At 37.9% G+C, this 19666-nt stretch overlaps 1 protein-coding gene across 8 annotated transcripts in view; it reads right to left on the reverse strand.

Annotated features, from left to right (window-relative positions):
* Positions 1 to 19666, reverse strand: part of pcdh15 (protocadherin related 15) — a 238136-nt gene that overhangs the window by 170196 nt on the left and 48274 nt on the right. Inside the window, exon 1 of one of the 8 annotated variants that reach the window (XM_023962990.1) lies at positions 11332 to 11697. The exons of the other annotated variants lie outside the window; for them this stretch is intronic. The gene's annotated coding sequence lies outside the window, so the exon portion shown is untranslated. Of the gene's footprint in view, positions 1 to 11331; positions 11698 to 19666 lie in introns of those variants that run through there. 8 annotated transcript variants of the gene reach the window in all.

The following is a 19666-nucleotide window of genomic DNA, read 5'->3' on the forward strand; positions in this document are numbered from 1 at the left end:
CGAAAGCTGAAGTTTCTGTAGAAAGACAACTAACAAATTTTGAACAGCACATTTCTTAAGGCCCGTACAGACCGAGACGAATTTCGCGCGCGATATTCGCCGACGTTTAACACCTCGTGACTAAACAAAGGGCACCAATGTGAGTGGTGCACACCGGACGCGAAAAAACGCCACGCGTCAAAGCGTCACTTTTTAAAAAACAGCTCGGGTTCCGTTTTTTTGGTTTGACGCGCTGCGTCAAAAACTATACGACCAATGAAAATGCCGCTTTTGCACACGTGTCTGGAGCTTCTGATTACAGTAAAACACAACTTGGGGCGCTCAAACACAAAACTGCCTTTCTGAGCACACATACCAGGCGAAGAAGATAGACGTCAAGGAGCGTCTACACTGCCGCAGAAGAATAATGACGGACATTCTAAAATATCCCCGAAAACGCTCATGATACATTTTCAGCTCTTGTACCCAGTCGATAAAACTCCCCATGTTCTTCTCTTCTCGTAACTATGGGATGTTACCCAAAATCGACGTCTTTTCCGGCGTCTTTCATCATTCAACAGAACAATAATTTCTCATCGCTGGAACTGGAGCTAGAGCTACTGGTGCTGGAAATATTCATGTTTTCTTTGTTTGATTCTGACAATCGCGTAAATACTTGCTCTCTTCTTCTGAGTGAAAAGCGACTTTAAGAAGCGTAAAGTTGCGCAGCGCCACCTTGGTGTACAGGGGTTATTTCTGTTTTACATTAAGCGCCATCTAATGTCAGGGAATGAAATTGCATGTTCGCTCGGCTCATCGTCAGCGAAAATCGCCTGGGTGTGAACACAAAAAACGTGGCGAAAAACGGCTGGCGAATATTCGTCCCGGTGTGTACGGGCCTTTAGTGTGAAAATTCCTTTACTTATTTGAAATGGAAGGACTTTGTTACTCTAAGTCTGAATGTTTTTATACTTAATATCTCAATTTAAATAGATCGACACACTCTTTGATTTACATCCCAATTGGTGTCAGAGAAAGCACAGTGGATATGCAATTTATGAAATCAAAGTCTGAACAATGCAGTAAACATCTGCTGACTGAAGATAGGATGTGAGGTTGAGTGAAGACAAAGATTTGTCTGCCCTTCAAACGTAACAATCTGTTGTGAGTGCGCTGGGACAAGCGGGACAGAACTGCATAAGCTAGCAGCAGCCATAACTGCTCTTTGTGAAGAGAGAGGAACTTTGGCAACCTTCAAAGTCACCAAAAGTCTTCATTAACATCAAAAACAAGTTACATAATTTGCCGCTGAGAAAAAATTTTGCCCTGGGATCTGAAAAGTTGCTGAATGTTGGAGCACTAAGTTTTAAGTAGCCTGCCCATTTCGATTTCTACATCACATCTGAGAGCTTTTTCAAACGGGATGTTATGATATGCTCCTGATTCATCACAATTTGAATTAAGAAATACTCAAACGCAATTTAAGTCTTAAGTTCTTTTATATAGCCCCCATAGTGAGAAAAAGCCACAGTATTAATAACGTGTACACTTATATATATATATATATATATATATATATATATATATATATATATATATATATATATATATATATATATATATATATATATATATATATATATATATATATAATTTTAGAAACTTCTAAAAGTTTTTGGTATTTTTAATACATTCTTGTGGCATTTTTCTCACTATGGGGGGCATATATAAAAGAACTTAAGACTTAAATTGCGTTTGAGTATTTCTTAATTCAAATTGTGATGAATCAGGAGCATATCATAACATCCCGTTTGAAAAAGCTCTCAGATGTGATGTAGAAATCGAAATGGGCAGGCTACTTAAAACTTAGTGCTCCAACATTCAGCAACTTTTCAGATCCCAGGGCAAAATTTTTTCTCAGCGGCAAATTATGTAACTTGTTTTTGATGTTAATGAAGACTTTTGGTGACTTTGACAGGTTGCCAAAGTTCCTCTCTCTTCACAAAGAGCAGTTATGGCTGCTGCTAGCTTATGCAGTTCTGTCCCGCTTGTCCCCAGCGCACTCACAACAGATTGTTACGTTTGAAGGGCAGACAAATCTTTGTCTTCACTCAACCTCACATCCTATCTTCAGTCAGAGCAGATGTTTACTGCATTGTTCAGACTTTGATTTCATAAATTGCATATCCACTGTGCTTTCTCTGACACCAATTGGGATGTAAATCAAAGAGTGTGTCGATCTATTTAAATTGAGATATTAAGTATAAAAACATTCAGACTTAGAGTAACAAAGTCCTTCCATTTGCAAATAAGTAAAGGAATTTTCACACTAAAGGCCCGTACACACCGGGACGAATATTCGCCAGCCGTTTTTCGCCACGTTTTTTGTGTTCACACCCAGGCGATTTTCGCTGACGATGAGCCGAGCGAACATGCAATTTCATTCCCTGACAATAGATGGCGCTTAATGTAAAACAGAAATTCCCCTGTACACAAGGTGGCGCTGCGCAACTTTACGCTTCTTAAAGTCGCTTTTCACTCAGAAGAAGAGAGCAAGTATTTACGCGCTTGTCAGAGTCAAACAAAGAAAACATGAATATTTCCAGCACCAGTAGCTCTAGCTCCAGTTCCAGAGATGATGAAATTATTGTTCTGTTGAATGATGAAAGACGCCGGAAAAGACGCCGATTTTGGGTACATCCCATAGTTACGAGAAGAGAAGAACATGGGGAGTTTAATCGACTGGTACAAGAGCTGAAAATGTATCATGAGCGTTTTCGGGGATATTTTAGAATGTCCGTCATTATTTCTTTGCGGCAGTGTAGACGCTCCTTGGCGTCTATCTTCTTTGCTGGTATGTGTGCTCAGAAAGGCAGTTTTGTGTTTGAGCGCCCCCAAGTTGTGTTTTACTGAAACTTCAGAAGCTCCAGACACGTGTGCAAAAGCGCCATTCTCATTGGTCGTATAGTTTTTGACGAAAAAACGAACCCGAGGCGTTTTTTAAAAAGTGACGCTTTGACGCGTGGCGTTTTTTCGCGTCGGTGTGCACACTCACATTGGTGCCCTCTGTTTAGTCACGAGGTGTTAAACGTCGGCGAATATCGCGCGCGAAATTCGTCTCGGTCTGTACGGGCCTTAAGAAATGTGCTGTTCAAAATTTGTTAGTTGTCTTTCTACAGAAACTTCAGCTTTCGAAAGCTTTAAGGTAGAGTAATGATGATATTTAAAGAAAAAACATTGCGTGCATTGAGTGTTTCCTTTTTTTAAACCAGGAGGTGCACCAGGCTCTGTTTTAGCAAATGATTAGTGCAAAAGGTAAATAAGCAGCTTCATGCAGTGTCAGCAGAGCCTGGTGGTCCACTTAAGCTCTGACTTTCTCTCATTCAGGCCAAGTGAGACCCAGATCTAAGAGGCTTTAATCCCCGTGCCTGACTCATCTCATGACCACATTATAAATCTCTAAACCTTCCCCGAGCCCAGGCTGTGCGGCAGCTACAACCACTTAGCATCTGCTTATCATCAACAATGTTCTATCCATGTCACAAGGCATGCTGCCCCACACAATAGGACCCACTTAGCCACATGCTCTTAAGCACATGCAGCTGACATCTTACAAAGGATCGTTTTTTGACTTTGTGGAAATCATTCCCCTCAGTGAGTGACTTTTCTTCCTGCTGCATGGCTCTGAATGTCACAGGGTTTGTCTAAAAGCTTAAGCACACAATGGGAAAACTAATCCTTAAAAAACAAAAAGAAAACTGATTAATCCCAAAAAGAAGGTACAATGTTCCTACTCGGAACATTTACCCATGTTGTTGAATTAAAAAGAAAGTAAAATTTGAAACAAATATCTATTGTTACTATTGCAATACACCATTTCCACTGGACAAGTTATAACATCTAAAGCAGACCAACAGAATGGAACGAAAAAGAAATCTCAATCAGAAAAATGCCAAAGATGTTTCAGGTATTCTCTCAACTTCAAGGCCAAAGTTAGCTTTATCATGCTCAAAGAACATAGAAAGGAAGAACTAAAATGAATATCCTCAAAAGTGAAAATTGATTTTCCCATGAAAAAGCCTGCGTTTTGAATAGCAAATATTGTATTCCAGTTTGTATTATGTTCCTTATTTTCATTATTGTATGAAAAAAGATTTTACAGTAATGACATAGATATAATATGGTACCAGACATTAAGAAAATGGTCTGATGATGATTGGTATGATCTTTTTTTTTTTTCAAGAATATGTTTGGATTATAATCAAGTGCCTTGAATATACTATGTTTTCTCAGATAAAAGCACAATTTGTTTTGCGAGCTGCTCTCTTGTATTAGAAGATGTGATCGAGGAATCAGAGCTCTAAAAATGCATCGGCCACTTTCCTATACTTATAATTTCAAGTTTATGAAAGGCAGCATACTTTTCCTGCATCCTTATTTTTATTTAAGAAAAGTTAGGGTTTGCCCTTGACATAGTCATTTAATTTCAACTCCAACAATGAAATTGCAGTCTTAAGAGCAGCGTTCTGACTCCATAACATAATTGATATAAAAATGTTATATTGGCTGAGATGCATCAATATAACAGCAATTGCCATGAATACAACTTGAATGGCAAGACTTGAAATGACAAACACAAGGTTTGCTTTTAATAAAACAGCTGTCGAATTGGTCTGCGTGAGAAGAGTTTAAAACAAGTTCAATATTTTTAATCTCAACAAAAACAGTTTTTAGCGGTAGATTTTTTCACTCCAAAAGACGTAAATAACCGTAAAAGAAAAGTTGTCAAGTGGGGATCCCTAGTTCATAGTATATATTGTAATTTTCATTATCAAACCAGCAGGCTTTAGTGGTTCCCTACTAATGGTTCACATTTACATATTTCATTCGTTCCAAACCACTACAGGTGGTGAATATGAAACAGACAGCTCCCTACCTCTGATACTGTGCTGCTCATCTGATAATGGTGATCTTGCTGCGTGTTATTCATCTTTCACCTCACAGGAACAGGGAAAGTCGGTAGTAAATCACATCACACGCTTCCTTCCCACAGCATTTCCTCCTAGTGTGTGACATAGCATCAGTGGAAACCGAACACCATACCACCAGGACTACACTGAAAAGAGAAAGGAAGTACTCCGTAGAGTCTCCTGATTTCTTATCCTCTCACTATGTACTTTCATGGAAATCATTTCAGGCATCACTACCCACGGGTTTCTTATCAAATAATATTGAAATGTTGCCCTGAGATGTCCATTGTGAACACGAATAAGATAAGTAAGTTATGACAGTAATGTGCTGTGAAAAAAATATTCTTCATGTAGTGATGAAATGTATTTCTTAATAACTGATCATGTTTTTTTTTTTTTTCACTTCTTTGAAATTTAAGACCAAAACTTTCAGTTGCAGTGTTGCATCTTCTCACATGAGAATCAATACAGTAATCTGTTTGATTTAAAAATCAAGTTATTGAACATATTTTAAAATATTGATCTGGGTAATCCAGTCAGACTGCCTAAGATCTGCAGTTTAGAATAATTCGGGTAATATTATTTCTTTACTGTAAAACTACACACTGTGAGAGGAATCTACTGACCAAATATTGTCATCAGACTGTTGGGTATATATGTTTGTCTAAAAATTGTTGTAAAATATATAATTTTTTTCCTTTTTTTAAACAAATATCCAAAACTGAGCTAGTAATGTATGGCTCTAAAACAAAAAGAAGCATGAATTGAAGTAGAAATGTGTTAAAACTCAACTAAAGAAAAAAAGTCTACAAGAACAGTCTTGCACTTTTTTGTTGCTTTGGACAAGTCTGCTAGAGGAGTTGGAAAAATAACAATAAATGCTGAGTCAGCCATTTCAGGCAAGTGTCAAGTTACGTACTCGAAATATAAAGTTTGGTGCAGTTCAGTTTTAAATCGCAGGCTCAAAGCCTTATCGGCGTGTCTCCAAGTCACACTAAAATGATGTTTTTCTATATTTGTTTCTCCAGGCCTGAAAAATTAGTGTGGTTTTAAAGTGACTTGTTCAAAGTATCTATTGTGTGAGTTACTGATGTATCAAACAAAATTGGATCATTAGATAGTCACATCCGCAGCCCTTGTTAATTAGTGTACTATCACACGTGTTATTGTCTGTGTGGTGTGAGTATTAGTGATGAAGAGGTGAGCAGCCCATAAGAAAAACAGAGCAAACGTGATCTGAAAAAAGAGGAGATAATTGGGTCTTAGTGAGCATTATGTTTCATTAGTAAAAGATATAAAGACAGGAAAGCCATCAGTTGACTAAAAGCGACTCTGTGTGAAAGAACCTGTTGCTGTGCTTCAAGCTGAGACCTACCATGCTGTGGGATTATCAGTCTCGTTTTTACTGCTGCCTGCAGTGAGATTTTGGTACAAAAAAGGAAAACATGAAGTTCAAAAAGTAAACTTAATTTCCTCTACATCCCATCAGTGATATTAGTGTTTAATTACATATGACTGGCTCAGTAAGGTCTTATCTCATCCCTTAAAACATTAAAATATTTTAACTTTGGCAATGACGGAGTCTGGGAACACAGTTTTTATTCAAAAAGCCTAATATTAAAAAAAATCAACATTTGATTATAAAATCCAAATTTCATTCATCTTATCCTTTCAGGTCACAGGGGCAGCAGTCTAGGTAAAGATGCCCAGATTTCCCTCTCCCCAGCCGCTTCCTCCAGCTCCTTTTGGGGACCCCTGAGGCGTTCCCAGGCCAGCCAAGAGATTTAGTCTTTCCAGCATGCCCTGGGTCCCCCCTGGGCCCTCTGCCCAGTGGGAAATGCCCGGAACACCTCCCCTGGGAGGCGTCCAGGAGGCATCCGGACTGGATGCCCAAGGCACCTCAACAGGCTCCTCTCGGCTGAGCTTCTCCTCCGACCTCTAAGGAAAAGACCTGCCACTCTACGGAGGAAGCTCATTTTAACCACTTGTATTTGGGAACTCGTTCTTTGTCATGACCCAGAGTAGATGACCGCATAACGACACACACTGCTCCAATCTGCCTGTCAATCTCACGCTCTGATCATCCCTTAATCCTGAGTAAGACCCCTGATTACAGACAAATGTTTGCTTTTTTAAAGAAAAATATTTAACAATAAATAGTTGCTAGTCGTTGTTTAAGGGCATTATTAAGCCTTCCGGTAAGCAGGATTCGTTGTGTAGTTGTAACCAAGTTACATCTTTTTTTTTTTTTTTTTGCCCATCAAGGCTCAACAAAATGTAAAGATTAAAGGAAAAATCTGTAATGCACAGTCCCAGCTGAAACTCATAGATTCACATTAAGGCATGTGGTCATGTTGCATGAATGCTGCTACGATGCAATGTTCTTTAAACCTAACAAAAAAGGCAAAAGATATTCCATCAGATGTAAAATCAAGTTTGAAGTATTGCCTCATATTACAGCTGCGTCTTTACCTGCTTTGACCATCACTGCAGCCAACTAACAGTCCACACCACAAGATAAGGGAGGCACTGAACAACCTGAAGGTATCCTTCACTTTCAAGAGTTTGAAGAGCCATGAATAACACATACTGTTGAGACGATGCGAAGGATTGATTTACAGGTTTTGAAACCGTGACTGTTTCCCTCTGTGCTAAAACTTGATACCAGGAACTGCCGTATTGCATTTTGAGAATTGCATTTTAAAAGTAAAAAGACCAAAGTTCAAATGATAGTATCCAAGTAGAAAAGTACTTAGCTGGAAATTAGTTTTAAAATGTTCACTTTCCTTCAAATCAATCTGTACCGCTAGTCATTTCTTTTAGATGGAGTCCTTATGAACAGTTCATACTTGAAAGGGTCAGGACTCTAGGATATAATCCTAATCACCTGTTTAGGGGTTGAGCCATTTTTGGGTTGTCCGGGCCCGTGGAGGGATATAGAGGAAAAACGGACGGTTCTAGGCCCATCTCAAAGGGAGCGCAGGTGTGTGTTGCAGTTCCCGTGAGGCTCCTTGAAAATAGAACGTTCAATTGTCGGGCATGTGGTAAGTGTATCATGAAATATTCATGAGGCTAATGGAAGTTGCACACACTCATGACATACCGGTGATGCTGTCATTTGGTGCCCTTGTGCCCCACTATTCATTTGCAAGGCATAAGTCACAACTTCTCTTAGGGCTAGAAATGGACATTGGCGGGCTGCTGACTAAAATGGCTAAAAAACACACAAGGAGCACACACTTATCATATAAGCAGCCCCTATGGGCTCCTTGTACAGTCCACAGGATTAGGAGGGGATCCATACAACATGCCTGGGTCTCACCTAATCTGTTTTCTACTGTCTATAAAGCATTGTTTTTTGTTTTGATTCGACAATGCAGTTTATAATCTGGAGCACCTTATGTATGAATTAATTCCGGTTGTGCTTACTGATGTCAAAGCAATTTTGAGAGGTACACCCTGTGAAAATGCTTGGTTGGGTCTTGTGAAAAGACTAATCTGTCGCAGTGTCTGACTTTTTTTTTTAAGTGTTCCAACACATTGTGTAGCGTGTTACAAACAAGTTCTAGAGGTACTATGAATGCATTTAATAGAGACTGACTGACAGACTTATCTCTGAGTCTTGTCTCACTTAAGTTGCCTTATGGTTCGCCTTCGAGCAGCTCAGATGAGGAAAACCAAGAGTTGCATAATAAATGGAGTATACTTATATAGCGCTTTTCTACCTACAAGGCCCAAAGCGCTTTACAGTCACAGACCCATTCACAAACTGGTGGCGGCTCCGCTGCCGAACACTGGCGCCAACCTACCACCAGAGGCAAGGTGGGGTTCAGTGTCTTGCCCAAGGACACTTTGACACTTGGGTGTGCAATGCGGGAATCAAACCTGCAATCTTACGATCATGGGTCGACTGCCCTACCGCTGGATCACGGCCGCCCACGGATCTATTTGTCTGCAAGTGGATGCACCAGAATGAAACAGAGAAGGGAGATTGTGGCCGGGCAAATCTAGTTTGTATGTAACAACTACAAGCTTTTTTAAACTATTATTCGATTTGAACTAAGATGAACCCAGAAATGCAATTATAATCTCAATTTTCCATATGTCCTCCTTCAATAGAAAAAATGCTACAAGAACATGTTAAAAACACCAATAAACTTTTATCGAAATGGGTCATTAAGGGCAGTTGTGATAAAGTATTAGTTTATATAAAGATGCTTAAAGAAAATTTAGCTGGCTGCTCAAAATCACAAAGTAATTACTTTTTCATGTAGATTACTGCTTGCTCAGTGACATAAATGTAAATAAAATGTAACAGAAATTTCTCCAGGTGTTTAAAGTTAGTGTTTGGACAGGTGTGCTCTTTTTAATCATAAATGGATCAAATCCAAAGTGCAAAACAAAAGAGAAATTTAAAATTGTTTCAGCAGTAACTCAAGCGACCAAACTTCCGTCATTCCTCTTTAAAAATTAAATTTAAAAATTGAAGTGCACACATAGACTGCATGTTTATTCAACAAGTGTCATCGGTCATTTGGCTTGATTGGTGACTACAGATGGCCACCAGCCAGATCTATTCGTTGCCAGCAAATAAAAGCCTATAAGCCTAAAATGTGTCTGTGGAGTTTAGTAGTGTCCTGAAATGTAGTGTCCACACAAGCCCTTAACTGTAATTATTATATTTCCTGAAGTGGTCACTTTAAAAGCAAATGCAAGAAATATTAACACAGCTTGATGTGAGGAAGACGGGGCATAATTCAAGGTCCACCTGTTAGCCTGCCATTTTTTAAACCATTTAATGAAGGAGGAGCAAAACAAGCTCCAAACTGCATCCTCACTGAAAACATTTCTAGCTGTCATTGCAAGGAGAGTGCAGGGCTAACTAATATCACCAAGGTCCATTTAAAGTGTCACAGCGAGCTGCTGGAAGAAGGTAAAAGGAGTGCAGATGTCGTTACTGTTATTAATTACACCTGTTCATTTGCTCTCTGCAGAGAAAAAGACCTACCCTGACCTTTTCAGTAGTCACACGCAGCAATGAGAGGGCTATGAATATGAATGCTGATTCGATTTGGCACCAAATATTTCCAGAAATGTTACAAAATACTGGGCCATAAATCATTCACATTCTGTTCAGGATGGCCGAACACAATGTGATGTTTTATCAATGGGGGAATTAGCCCCTGAAAGACCCCCTTTCTCTCCATAAAGTGGCAGCATGAAGTTAGTATTGCTGGAAACGGCCCTTTTCAGTGCAGACCTCCACTGTAGTGGTGTCGGAAATGAATGACTGTTCCTGCATCATACATTTAACAGTAAACAGAGGTTTAGAGAACAGGTCAGTTACTTTACAAACACCATGTTGAGTAGATGTTTAGGATTCCCAATATATTTATATACATTTGTTTTTAAAATATGCTTCGTATTTTTTCTCTCAGAAAATTTTACAACTTTATTCTCAGAAATCAGCGGGAAACTTAAAGCCCACTGAAATGGAGCCCAGGACATAACATTCAAAAAAAGAAATAAAGAATCCTCTTAAAATTAATATTTAATGGTCATAAGTTGGCTATATTGTGCACACAAAAAGCTAATATGGACCCACACAATACTATTAAAAGACCAATTTATGGCCTTAATTTAGCAAGTTATACTTTCATAAGTACTTGAGTACTATTCATTCATTCATTCATTTTCTATTCCGTTTTGTCCCTTTCGGGGTCTCGGGGCTGCCGGAGCCTATCACTTGTGGGCGAAGGCAGGGGATGCCCTGCCCAGTCTGTCGCAGGGTAACTTGAGGGCTGATTACTAATTTGTATCCAAAAAATGCAAATTTGTGCATACAAATGGTAATTTTTTGTGCACAAAATGCTAATATGTGCCCATAAATGGCTAGTAAGATGCCAGTTTGTGCCCACAAAATGCTAATAGAAGACCAATTTGTGGCCACAAAATGCAAATTTCGCTCAAAAAAATGCAAATATTTGCACACAAAATGCTAATACATGCTCACAATAGACTAGTAAGATGCCAGTTTGTGTCCACAAAATGCTAATAAATGACCAATTTGTGGCCACAAAATGCAAATTTTTGAACACAAACTGCTAGTAAAATTCTAGTTTGACCGCAAAATAATAAATTGTCCACAAAAAATTCTTATCTTGGCCACAAATGATAAATAAGAGGCAACATTTTGTTTATATTTATTTATTAAATGTTATGTCCAGGGCCCCATACTAATAAGTTGAACTTTACTGATAAAAAGTTAGTTCACTTCCTGAATTTGAAAATAACAAAAACCTTAAATTGTGTAATAAGTTTGTCTGCAAGTGTGTTTGTCTCTTAAAAAAAGCCTTCTGGTCGGAGAAAGTGAACGCCTTACCATGTTTGAGCGTCACAAGTCTTTAATGAAACCCCCGTCCTGGTAGGAGAGGCACCACATGCAGCTGCAGCAGTGCAGCTCCAGCCTCCTCACACGGGCTCATCAGCACTCTGCTGCCTTCAGCTCGATGCAGCACTCCTCTGGCGGACTGCCTCCCGGATAACTGGCTTTCATGGGAGGAGTGTCGCCTCGCTCAAGCCTCTGTTTCTCTGTGGTCATGACGTGTGAGGCGGGTAATCTTATTACAGCGGTCATGAAAGGTGAGACCGGCTCAAGCCCCGGCGCCCCTCCCCTCCCGCCATATCTGCTTGATATGCACCTTCCCACCTGCACTTACTCCTGGGAAAGACAGATTATATTGTGTATACCAGAAAAACAAAAAAACAAGAATCATAAAATATAAGCCAAATCCACTGAAAGTCAGTGCACAATGAGGGCCAACAAAAGCTTTTTACTGACACCTGTCAATTATTACAGAGTTTAATCCATTAGTCCAGTCTGTCCTCACCAGCTAAGAGTGGGGTCTGTAACCTTTAACCCTCAATAAGCCATTTGGTCCAGCTTCTTTCAGACCACAACCCAGCGAAAGCGGCATGGTCTCATGTTATTTTTTACAACACTTTATTTATATTTTTGTGGCCATTAAGCGAATCATTAATAAAGGTTAGCTTCTACATATTTTTCTATAATTTAATTATAATGGTATTGAATTTTTCTATTTAATAATTTTACTATTTTTGACAGCAGTACATACAAGTCCCTTCAAAATAAAATGAACCTTTTATCCAATAAGACCCTCCTGCTGCAGCAGATTTACTTAAATTAAAAATGAAACAGTCAACCATGACATTTTCTATCACTATGATTTTTTTAAATCTACACATGTAAATGCAATAAGATGTTATTACTACACACCTCCCACAATATATTAAACCTTTTACCATCATTTTGATTTGTTATCTTGCATGTTAAACATTTAAACACATGATGTGCGCTGAAAACTAATGACACAAAACAACACACCTATTAAATACTCCAATTGTGGGAATTTTTCTTTAAACCCAGAAAGACCAAAAATAGACGGATACCGCACCCACATCTTGGTCCACAGCCACATGCAGTAAAGAAGTAAGTTTGGAAGAAATAACTGTTATATCTCAACATTCACCTTTTTCACTTAGTTCACTTAGTTTGTTAGTTCATTTTAGTATTTTTTAGTATTTTTCTATTGAACTCTTTGTATTCGTGATCCTTTTGATTTCATGTTTTACTTCGAAGCCCATCGAGACGACTGTTGTTGTGATTTTGGGCTATACAAATAAAATTGAATTGAATTGAATTGAATTGAATTACAACAACTGAAAAAAGTGTGAATCAATACAGCCTAATTAGCTGCTGTGCTGGTTAAATCCTTGCTAATTGCTGCAAAATTATTCAATAAAACAGTTCCTATAGGAGAGACTTACCTTGTGGCTTTTTGAACAACATGCAGGTGCAGTGTCAAGCATTCCTTCAACAACACAAAAATTCCTTCATTTGAATAATATCTGAATGAGTCACTAAGAGTTGTAACAGAAGTCGAGCGGATACAAGATAAAATGGGTCACTGCCATTAAGGTAAATTCTAGTTAAAAAGGCATTGGTGAGTTTGTTTAAATATTGTAAATAAATAAATAAATAAATAAATTTAAAAAAAGTAAAGAAATAGTCAGTCAAAAACATTGAGTGTATTTGAGAATTGGATTGGTTGACCCCCCCTCCCTCGCTTGCTCCAAGAATGCTAAATTTCATTAACGTTTACTCAGGAATAAACTGCTACTACTCTGTCATTATATTTGTAAAAATAACTATTCTTGCTCTATTATGTTTTTAACATCCTCTTGATAATCCTCTTTTTTTATGTATTTTCTTTCTTGCAAGTTAGTCAGGTTGTAAACTAACCAATTAGATGTCTCTAAAAAAGCATATGATGTCACTGTCCCCACCTCAAATGTTCAAAATGTTTGACAGATTCCCTGTGCCCAATTTAAGAGAATGGAAATTTACAACGAGAATCACTGCCTCTCTTTCGTATCGCGAAAAAAATGTTGACTGAATTGACTTCATTTTTGTTTGAGCCAGAAATCAACCATTCTATATGATTGACGTCACACTCTCTCAGTCCAGTTCTCTTATAGTCAATGGTCACAACTGCCCTCATGGGTAGAGTCTGTGGGTGAAAAATGTGCAAACCTGAACAGAGAACACCGATGCCCCAAAAACACTTCCAAAGTTGTAGACCCCTTGGTGAGCCCGTTGGACAAAAATATTTGTGGGCATATTTTCTACAAGGATGCTGTAGTCAACAGGTCTTAATGAACATGATACAACACATAAGGGTGAAGTAGGTGAGACACAGATATGTTTTACAGATTTTTTTCACACATGGACATCCCAACCCTGCACACTACGCAGGGAGCTCGTTAGTGTTGTTCAAGTGATAAATGTGCACTCCAGGTTGCACTTGGCCTGGTTGTTGGGAATGAGGAAGTTGACCAATCAGTAGTTTGTGTAGGCATCTTACAGGCACTTAAGTATCCCATGCACACCCTAAACGTGCCTTATTTGTGTGTGGTCAGTAAGAAGACAATACATGCACATTACCAATGGCTGGAGTGGTGTAAGGGCACCATTCAACAGCCTCCCCCATGCGTCAAAGTGCGTGTAACTCACATTATCCTTACAGATACTTAACAATACACTTACCACACGCCTGACAGTTGTACATTCTATTTTCATGATGTCCCTTGAGGTGGCCGCACAAGACACACCTGCGCTCCTCTTATGATGCAGTCCCCCCTCATCTATGACCCTTTACAGGTCTGGACAACCCAAAATCCTGCAGCATGTGTACAGGTCAAACCCTTGTACGAGTGCATGTGACTCAGCCATAAACGATATTATAAAATATAAAGTGGTCTCAAATCAAGTTCTTTTTTTCTATTATGTGACACATATTATCATTGTATTTGTTTTTTTTTAAGATATAGTCATACAAAAATGAATAAGTACGCACAGCATTTTGAGCGAAATACTTTTTGTGACCATTCAGCTTGAGGTTTTTGATCACCGACCCACCTAGTCTCACATTGGGCTTGAGAAAAGGCTTTGAGCTGCACCTCTTTAAAAGTCATCTCCTGTCACAGCACTAATTCTGCCTTTTTCTTGGTCTACAGCTGCAGAGGGACATGGAGCCAAGGTTCAGATTAGTGTCAAGACAGTTAATAGGGAGAGTGACAAAGGTCTTCTGTACATATGCAAGTCATCAGTGTTTGTGTGTGCTGCTACTGAGTATAAATGTTGACATGGAAGTTCTTCATGTCACAGCTGAAAAAGAATCAAGAGAGCATATAAGTCTTTTTTTAATATAACTCATTTTAGGACGAAATCCAGTCTTTCATTAGGCTTGTGTATCTGAGAAGACGATGAAAAGTACGTTTTTATTTTTTGGAGTATCACCTTGAGATACGCCACACACCTGACTGCTCTCTAGCTCAACCATTAATTCAATTGCTGCAAGTCAAGCTGGTGCAATACGTAGAAATTTCATTTCAATGATAGGCAGGACAACAAACTGAAAAAATTCGAAAGATGAATTGCTGAGGGGGATACTGTTGCTAGTAGTTGGGTTATCATTATATTCTCTGTCCCTCTTGCTGTCATTTGATGTCAGGCTTCTTTTTGTGGCTCTTCCAGCCCTCTCAGTGAATTTGAGCAGTGTGTCAAACAGACAAGTTGTTTTCTATACTCAGGGCTACCAAACGCTATAGTCCACACTACAGAATGATTATTCTCTATATATTTTCTTACACTTTTAAAGGTGGAAGAACTTCATATTTCCTGATACTGATAAAATAAAAAAAATAATCCAATTTACCACTACTGGCTTCCAGCCCAGCAATGTTTATTGTACTCCTTTCTACCAATCACCTAGGAAAAACAAGAAAGAATTTCTCATCCATCTCGTGATTTTTTTCCTTTTTCTTGAATTTACAGAAGGCGTTTTAGTTTAATGTAATTGCAATTCAATAAAAATGGAAGAATGTGTGTCAGTTTTTAGTCTTCTGCCATTTTTTTAACAAATCAAGTTGCCCAACAAATTGGACACATTTTTGGGACAGCAGACCTTCAGTTACCTTTTATCAATGTTGTTGAGTTTTTCAGACATGTTAGAACATAATGTTCTGTATAAAGTTTTCTAAGGTCAGATACAGGGGTAGAGATAGATGCTACCAACTGAATGGCTGGATTTCATTTACACATGATACAGAAAAAAAAATAAAAACAACAAGAGCACATGATGTCACACCTATAGGGGGAGCATCATCTAATTTACCAGAAGCAACTAAGGATTCAGTGTCTTGTCTCAAACACTTGCATTAGAATACTGGTGTAGCTAGAATTCAAACCCCTACCAGACATGTTATCAATAGAAAAACCAAAAAAACAATATAGGGTAGGGTAAAAACAAGTAAAAATAAAAATAAACCTTCCAGTGTCACAGACAAGTGAAATCCTATTAATAAATAAAAAAACAGTGTGAAAATCTTTAAAAAAATCCAGAAAATGTCTTATTTCTTTGAAAAAGGAAAATGACCTTGATAGATGATTAGTTCTAAGCTGTTCTTTTCAAAATGTCTGTGACAGTTTGAGGCAAAAAAAACAAACAGACAATGAATATAAAGAAAAATTGCAGAGGTGCTGCATATCCTTGTTTATGTAAAACAAAAAACCAATTACTTTTTTAAAATCTTCTATCAAACTACTTAAATAATCTGTTCATATCTGTAGATTTAGTTGATGAAAAAATTTTTAAAAACTTTTTTCCACAACTTCAAGGTTTTTTCTTTTCTAAAAATGTTTTTGTTAACCAGTGCTGATGTTTGAAATGCATTTCCTTCACCTGTTTAATTGCTTATTTGTAAAAACAGTTTTCTAATCATGTTAAAGCTTGAACATTGCACAGTCCAGTAAAAAAAAAAAAAAAAATGATTGCTAGTCTGCTCTCTCACATGCTCTTATTATCAATTCTATTATTATTCTCTGCAGGTTTTCATTTCACACCCAAATGAACATTTCCCATGAAGCTTTTACTTTTTTCTCAATATTTCCACTAACGTAGTCAAATTTTGGAAACATAAATCATAAAGTTTAAGATATAATCGTATTAAAATCTCACAATTTTCTTGGCAACATCAAGTTTTGCAGCATGCACAATCTGGTTTCTGAATTCCCTTTTTTCGTCTAACACTAATCTTAAAGAGACATGTGACTTTTAACTGAAAGTGCTTGACTTGAGGTGCCATGCATTCTTCTGAGAATGTTTTGTTTTTTTCCTGCACAGCTGTGAAGCCTTGAGGGACTCTTTGTGAAATTGTGTGTACTTCTCATTATTTGAAGTTTTAATCAGCAAACAGGGGGAAATCCTTTTAGTAATGTTGTATTCAGACCTTAAAGACGGAATACTTTGCACTCACAGACAGCCACCGTTTAATTATTCCAAGTGACTGTCTGCTTTTTACATCATTTGCAGCTGCATTAAAGGATTTGTTTATTTTTTTTATTTTTGTTGTTTTAGCAATAAAACAATTTCAGAGCATTTGCATTGGAAATGGGTTTTCTTTAACAAAGTCTTTACATGCAAAGACAACTTTGTTGGACTCAGATATACAGTTGTTTGTTCTTATTCATAAGTTTTAAAGCAGATCTGAAGTCAGTTATATTATGTCTGTGCAAAATATAACATAAGTTCCCTCATTTGATGTTTTATAACTACACCTGTAATATTCTTATTCAGACAAAAAATAGCAGAAAGTCACACAAAAATTCTTACAAATGAAAAACTACCACTTCCAACTTCTTTTCCATCCATTTGATGAACAAACTTTCATGTCAGGTGGGGAGCATTAGAAGGCTGAATTGTTACTTTTTTTTTTAAACCTATACCTCACATATTCACTATTTAACTAAAGCCCTCACTGTAAAGACAGTTTGGTTGAATCAATTGCATTATTTTGTTGTAATTAATATGTTGTTTCTTACAATGTGTAAATCTAAGAAAGCATATTTTGTCCTGTTAAGTTTGGATTCAGCTGAACAACTTTTTATAAACAAACAGCCTTTATTAAAGCTCTAGTCACCACCACAGCACTGTGACAGAGCTATTGTATTTTTCGCAGATGCCAAAAATGTATGGCAAAGAAGAAAAACACTTTTGGGAGAAATTGATTTAATAAAATGCGGACACAAGAGCAGACATTTAATCTTGAAAGGCAAGAAAATGGAATAGGTAATATTAGAATGCATGCTTCACTATCGACATTGAAGTTTATTAATTTGGCTAATAAATTAGATTGGATTTATCTGCGCTTTTCCAGACAATTTCAATGCATGTCCATGTCTGATGTAGCCACGGGTGCCCTGGCACAGACTGACAGAGGCCTGTGGCTGCCAGTACACGTCTACGGCCCCTCTGACCATCGCAGAGACATTTATACGCATTCACACATCAGTGGAGTCACACGGCAGACAAGGAGGGTTAAGTGTCTTGCCCAAGGACACAACCACAGTTCACTAGGGGAAGCGGGGGATCAAACCGCCGACCCTTGGACAATCATTGCCCAACCTGCTCAACCGCCTGAGCCATTGTCGCCCAGTATATAAGTGTAACACATGATCAATTATCTAGATAACCATAACAAAAAGGGCATGCTCAGAAGTCAATTAAACCCTTTATAATTTTTCAGTCTCTGTGTTGCTTTGAAACAATTACCCCAAGCACGGTGTAAGACTAAGCAACGCTTCTTCATCTACTTTGCTGTCTGTAGCAAAGAGTGATATACAGTACACAATACATTCTGATAGGCTTAAGGGTGTCATGGTAGAAGGTCGTGACTGGGAGATTGTGAGTTTAAATGTCTACGGCCAAGTCATACAAAAGATCCCAAAATGGGAGCCAATGCCTCCCTGCTTGTCTGCAGCTCACCACTCCCCCAGGGCTTTGGTCAAATGCGGATATTGCTGTCTATTTAAAAAAAAAAAAAAAAATCACACATAAGACGCACCTAAGTATAAGTCGCACCCCTAACCAACCTAATTGAAAACTCAATAAAGTATCAGCACTACTCCTTTTTGATGTGTGCAGCTTTTGATACTGTAAAAAGTGAGCGGGATTGTCAAGTACAGTCCACAGTTGAGTCAGATCTTGTATTCAAGCAGAGGTTTTGTTGTTTCTGTTGGTGATTATAAATACGAGGGTCTCCGTGACATCCGGAGTTCCTCAGGGTTCAACTCTTGCCCCTCTTCTGGTTGCAGTCATACTTTCTTTAGCTAAACAACACTAAAACAGAAGTACTTGTTTGGGGAAAAGAATTTAAAAAATTTAAACACTTGTAAAGCTGATTGCTAAAGGAATTAGACCGAACATTTGTTATTACTAAAGCTTACTTCATGCCTCCATATTCTGCTGGCTGTTACAATCTCATGTCTGATCTTAAAAAAAAGACTATAAAGCTAAAGGTCACTCAAAAACAGAATGTCAGAGTTCTAGCAAGAACCAGGAGAACTTCATGCATACCTCCTGTTTTCAAGTCCTTGCTCCAGCAACTATTTAAATAAAATTGATTTTATAAGTACTGCTGCTACTTAATGACTTAATGGTGTGGGAACCAAATACCCGTCAAATCTATTGGTGGTACACTAACCCAGCAGGGCTGAGTTCTACATGAAGCAATTAGGTGGCTGATCCACCTAATTGGTTGATTTTCCTTGCCTATTATATCACATAGATTTTATTTGTAATACATCTGGGCTGTATTAAAAGAAAAGGTTGATATTTTCAAGCTTCAGTGGGCCGTGTTTCAGCAACTACAGGCACACATATTGGAACTCTAGAGGATTATTTCACTATGTGAGGTTCAAACAAGCATGGAGTCAATATAAAAACATTGATAGTGCAAGTTATTGAACAATATTTCATTTTTTATTTTATTTATTTATTTTTTAATCGACTCTACACCATTGCTTTACCTTAAAACTTAAACCCTATATTGATCAAACTCATTAAAGTATCATCAGTTTACAAATCCCTGTGAAAATTGCAAGACAGTCCTAGGGAACACCTAGGTTTTCTTTTTATAAACAAATATTGTAATGTTTTTCTGTTTAGAAGTAATTTCCCTGGACTGTGTTTATACATTCAGCCATTTAGTCCCAAAGCTCTAGTTGTAAACTCCCTGTGGACAATCTTACTACACACCTAAACTCACATTGGAATTCAGACACACTTAACATGTGT

This window comes from Oryzias latipes, chromosome 15 (assembly GCF_002234675.1).
Source record: "Oryzias latipes chromosome 15, ASM223467v1".
Lineage (NCBI taxonomy): Eukaryota > Metazoa > Chordata > Actinopteri > Beloniformes > Adrianichthyidae > Oryzias > Oryzias latipes.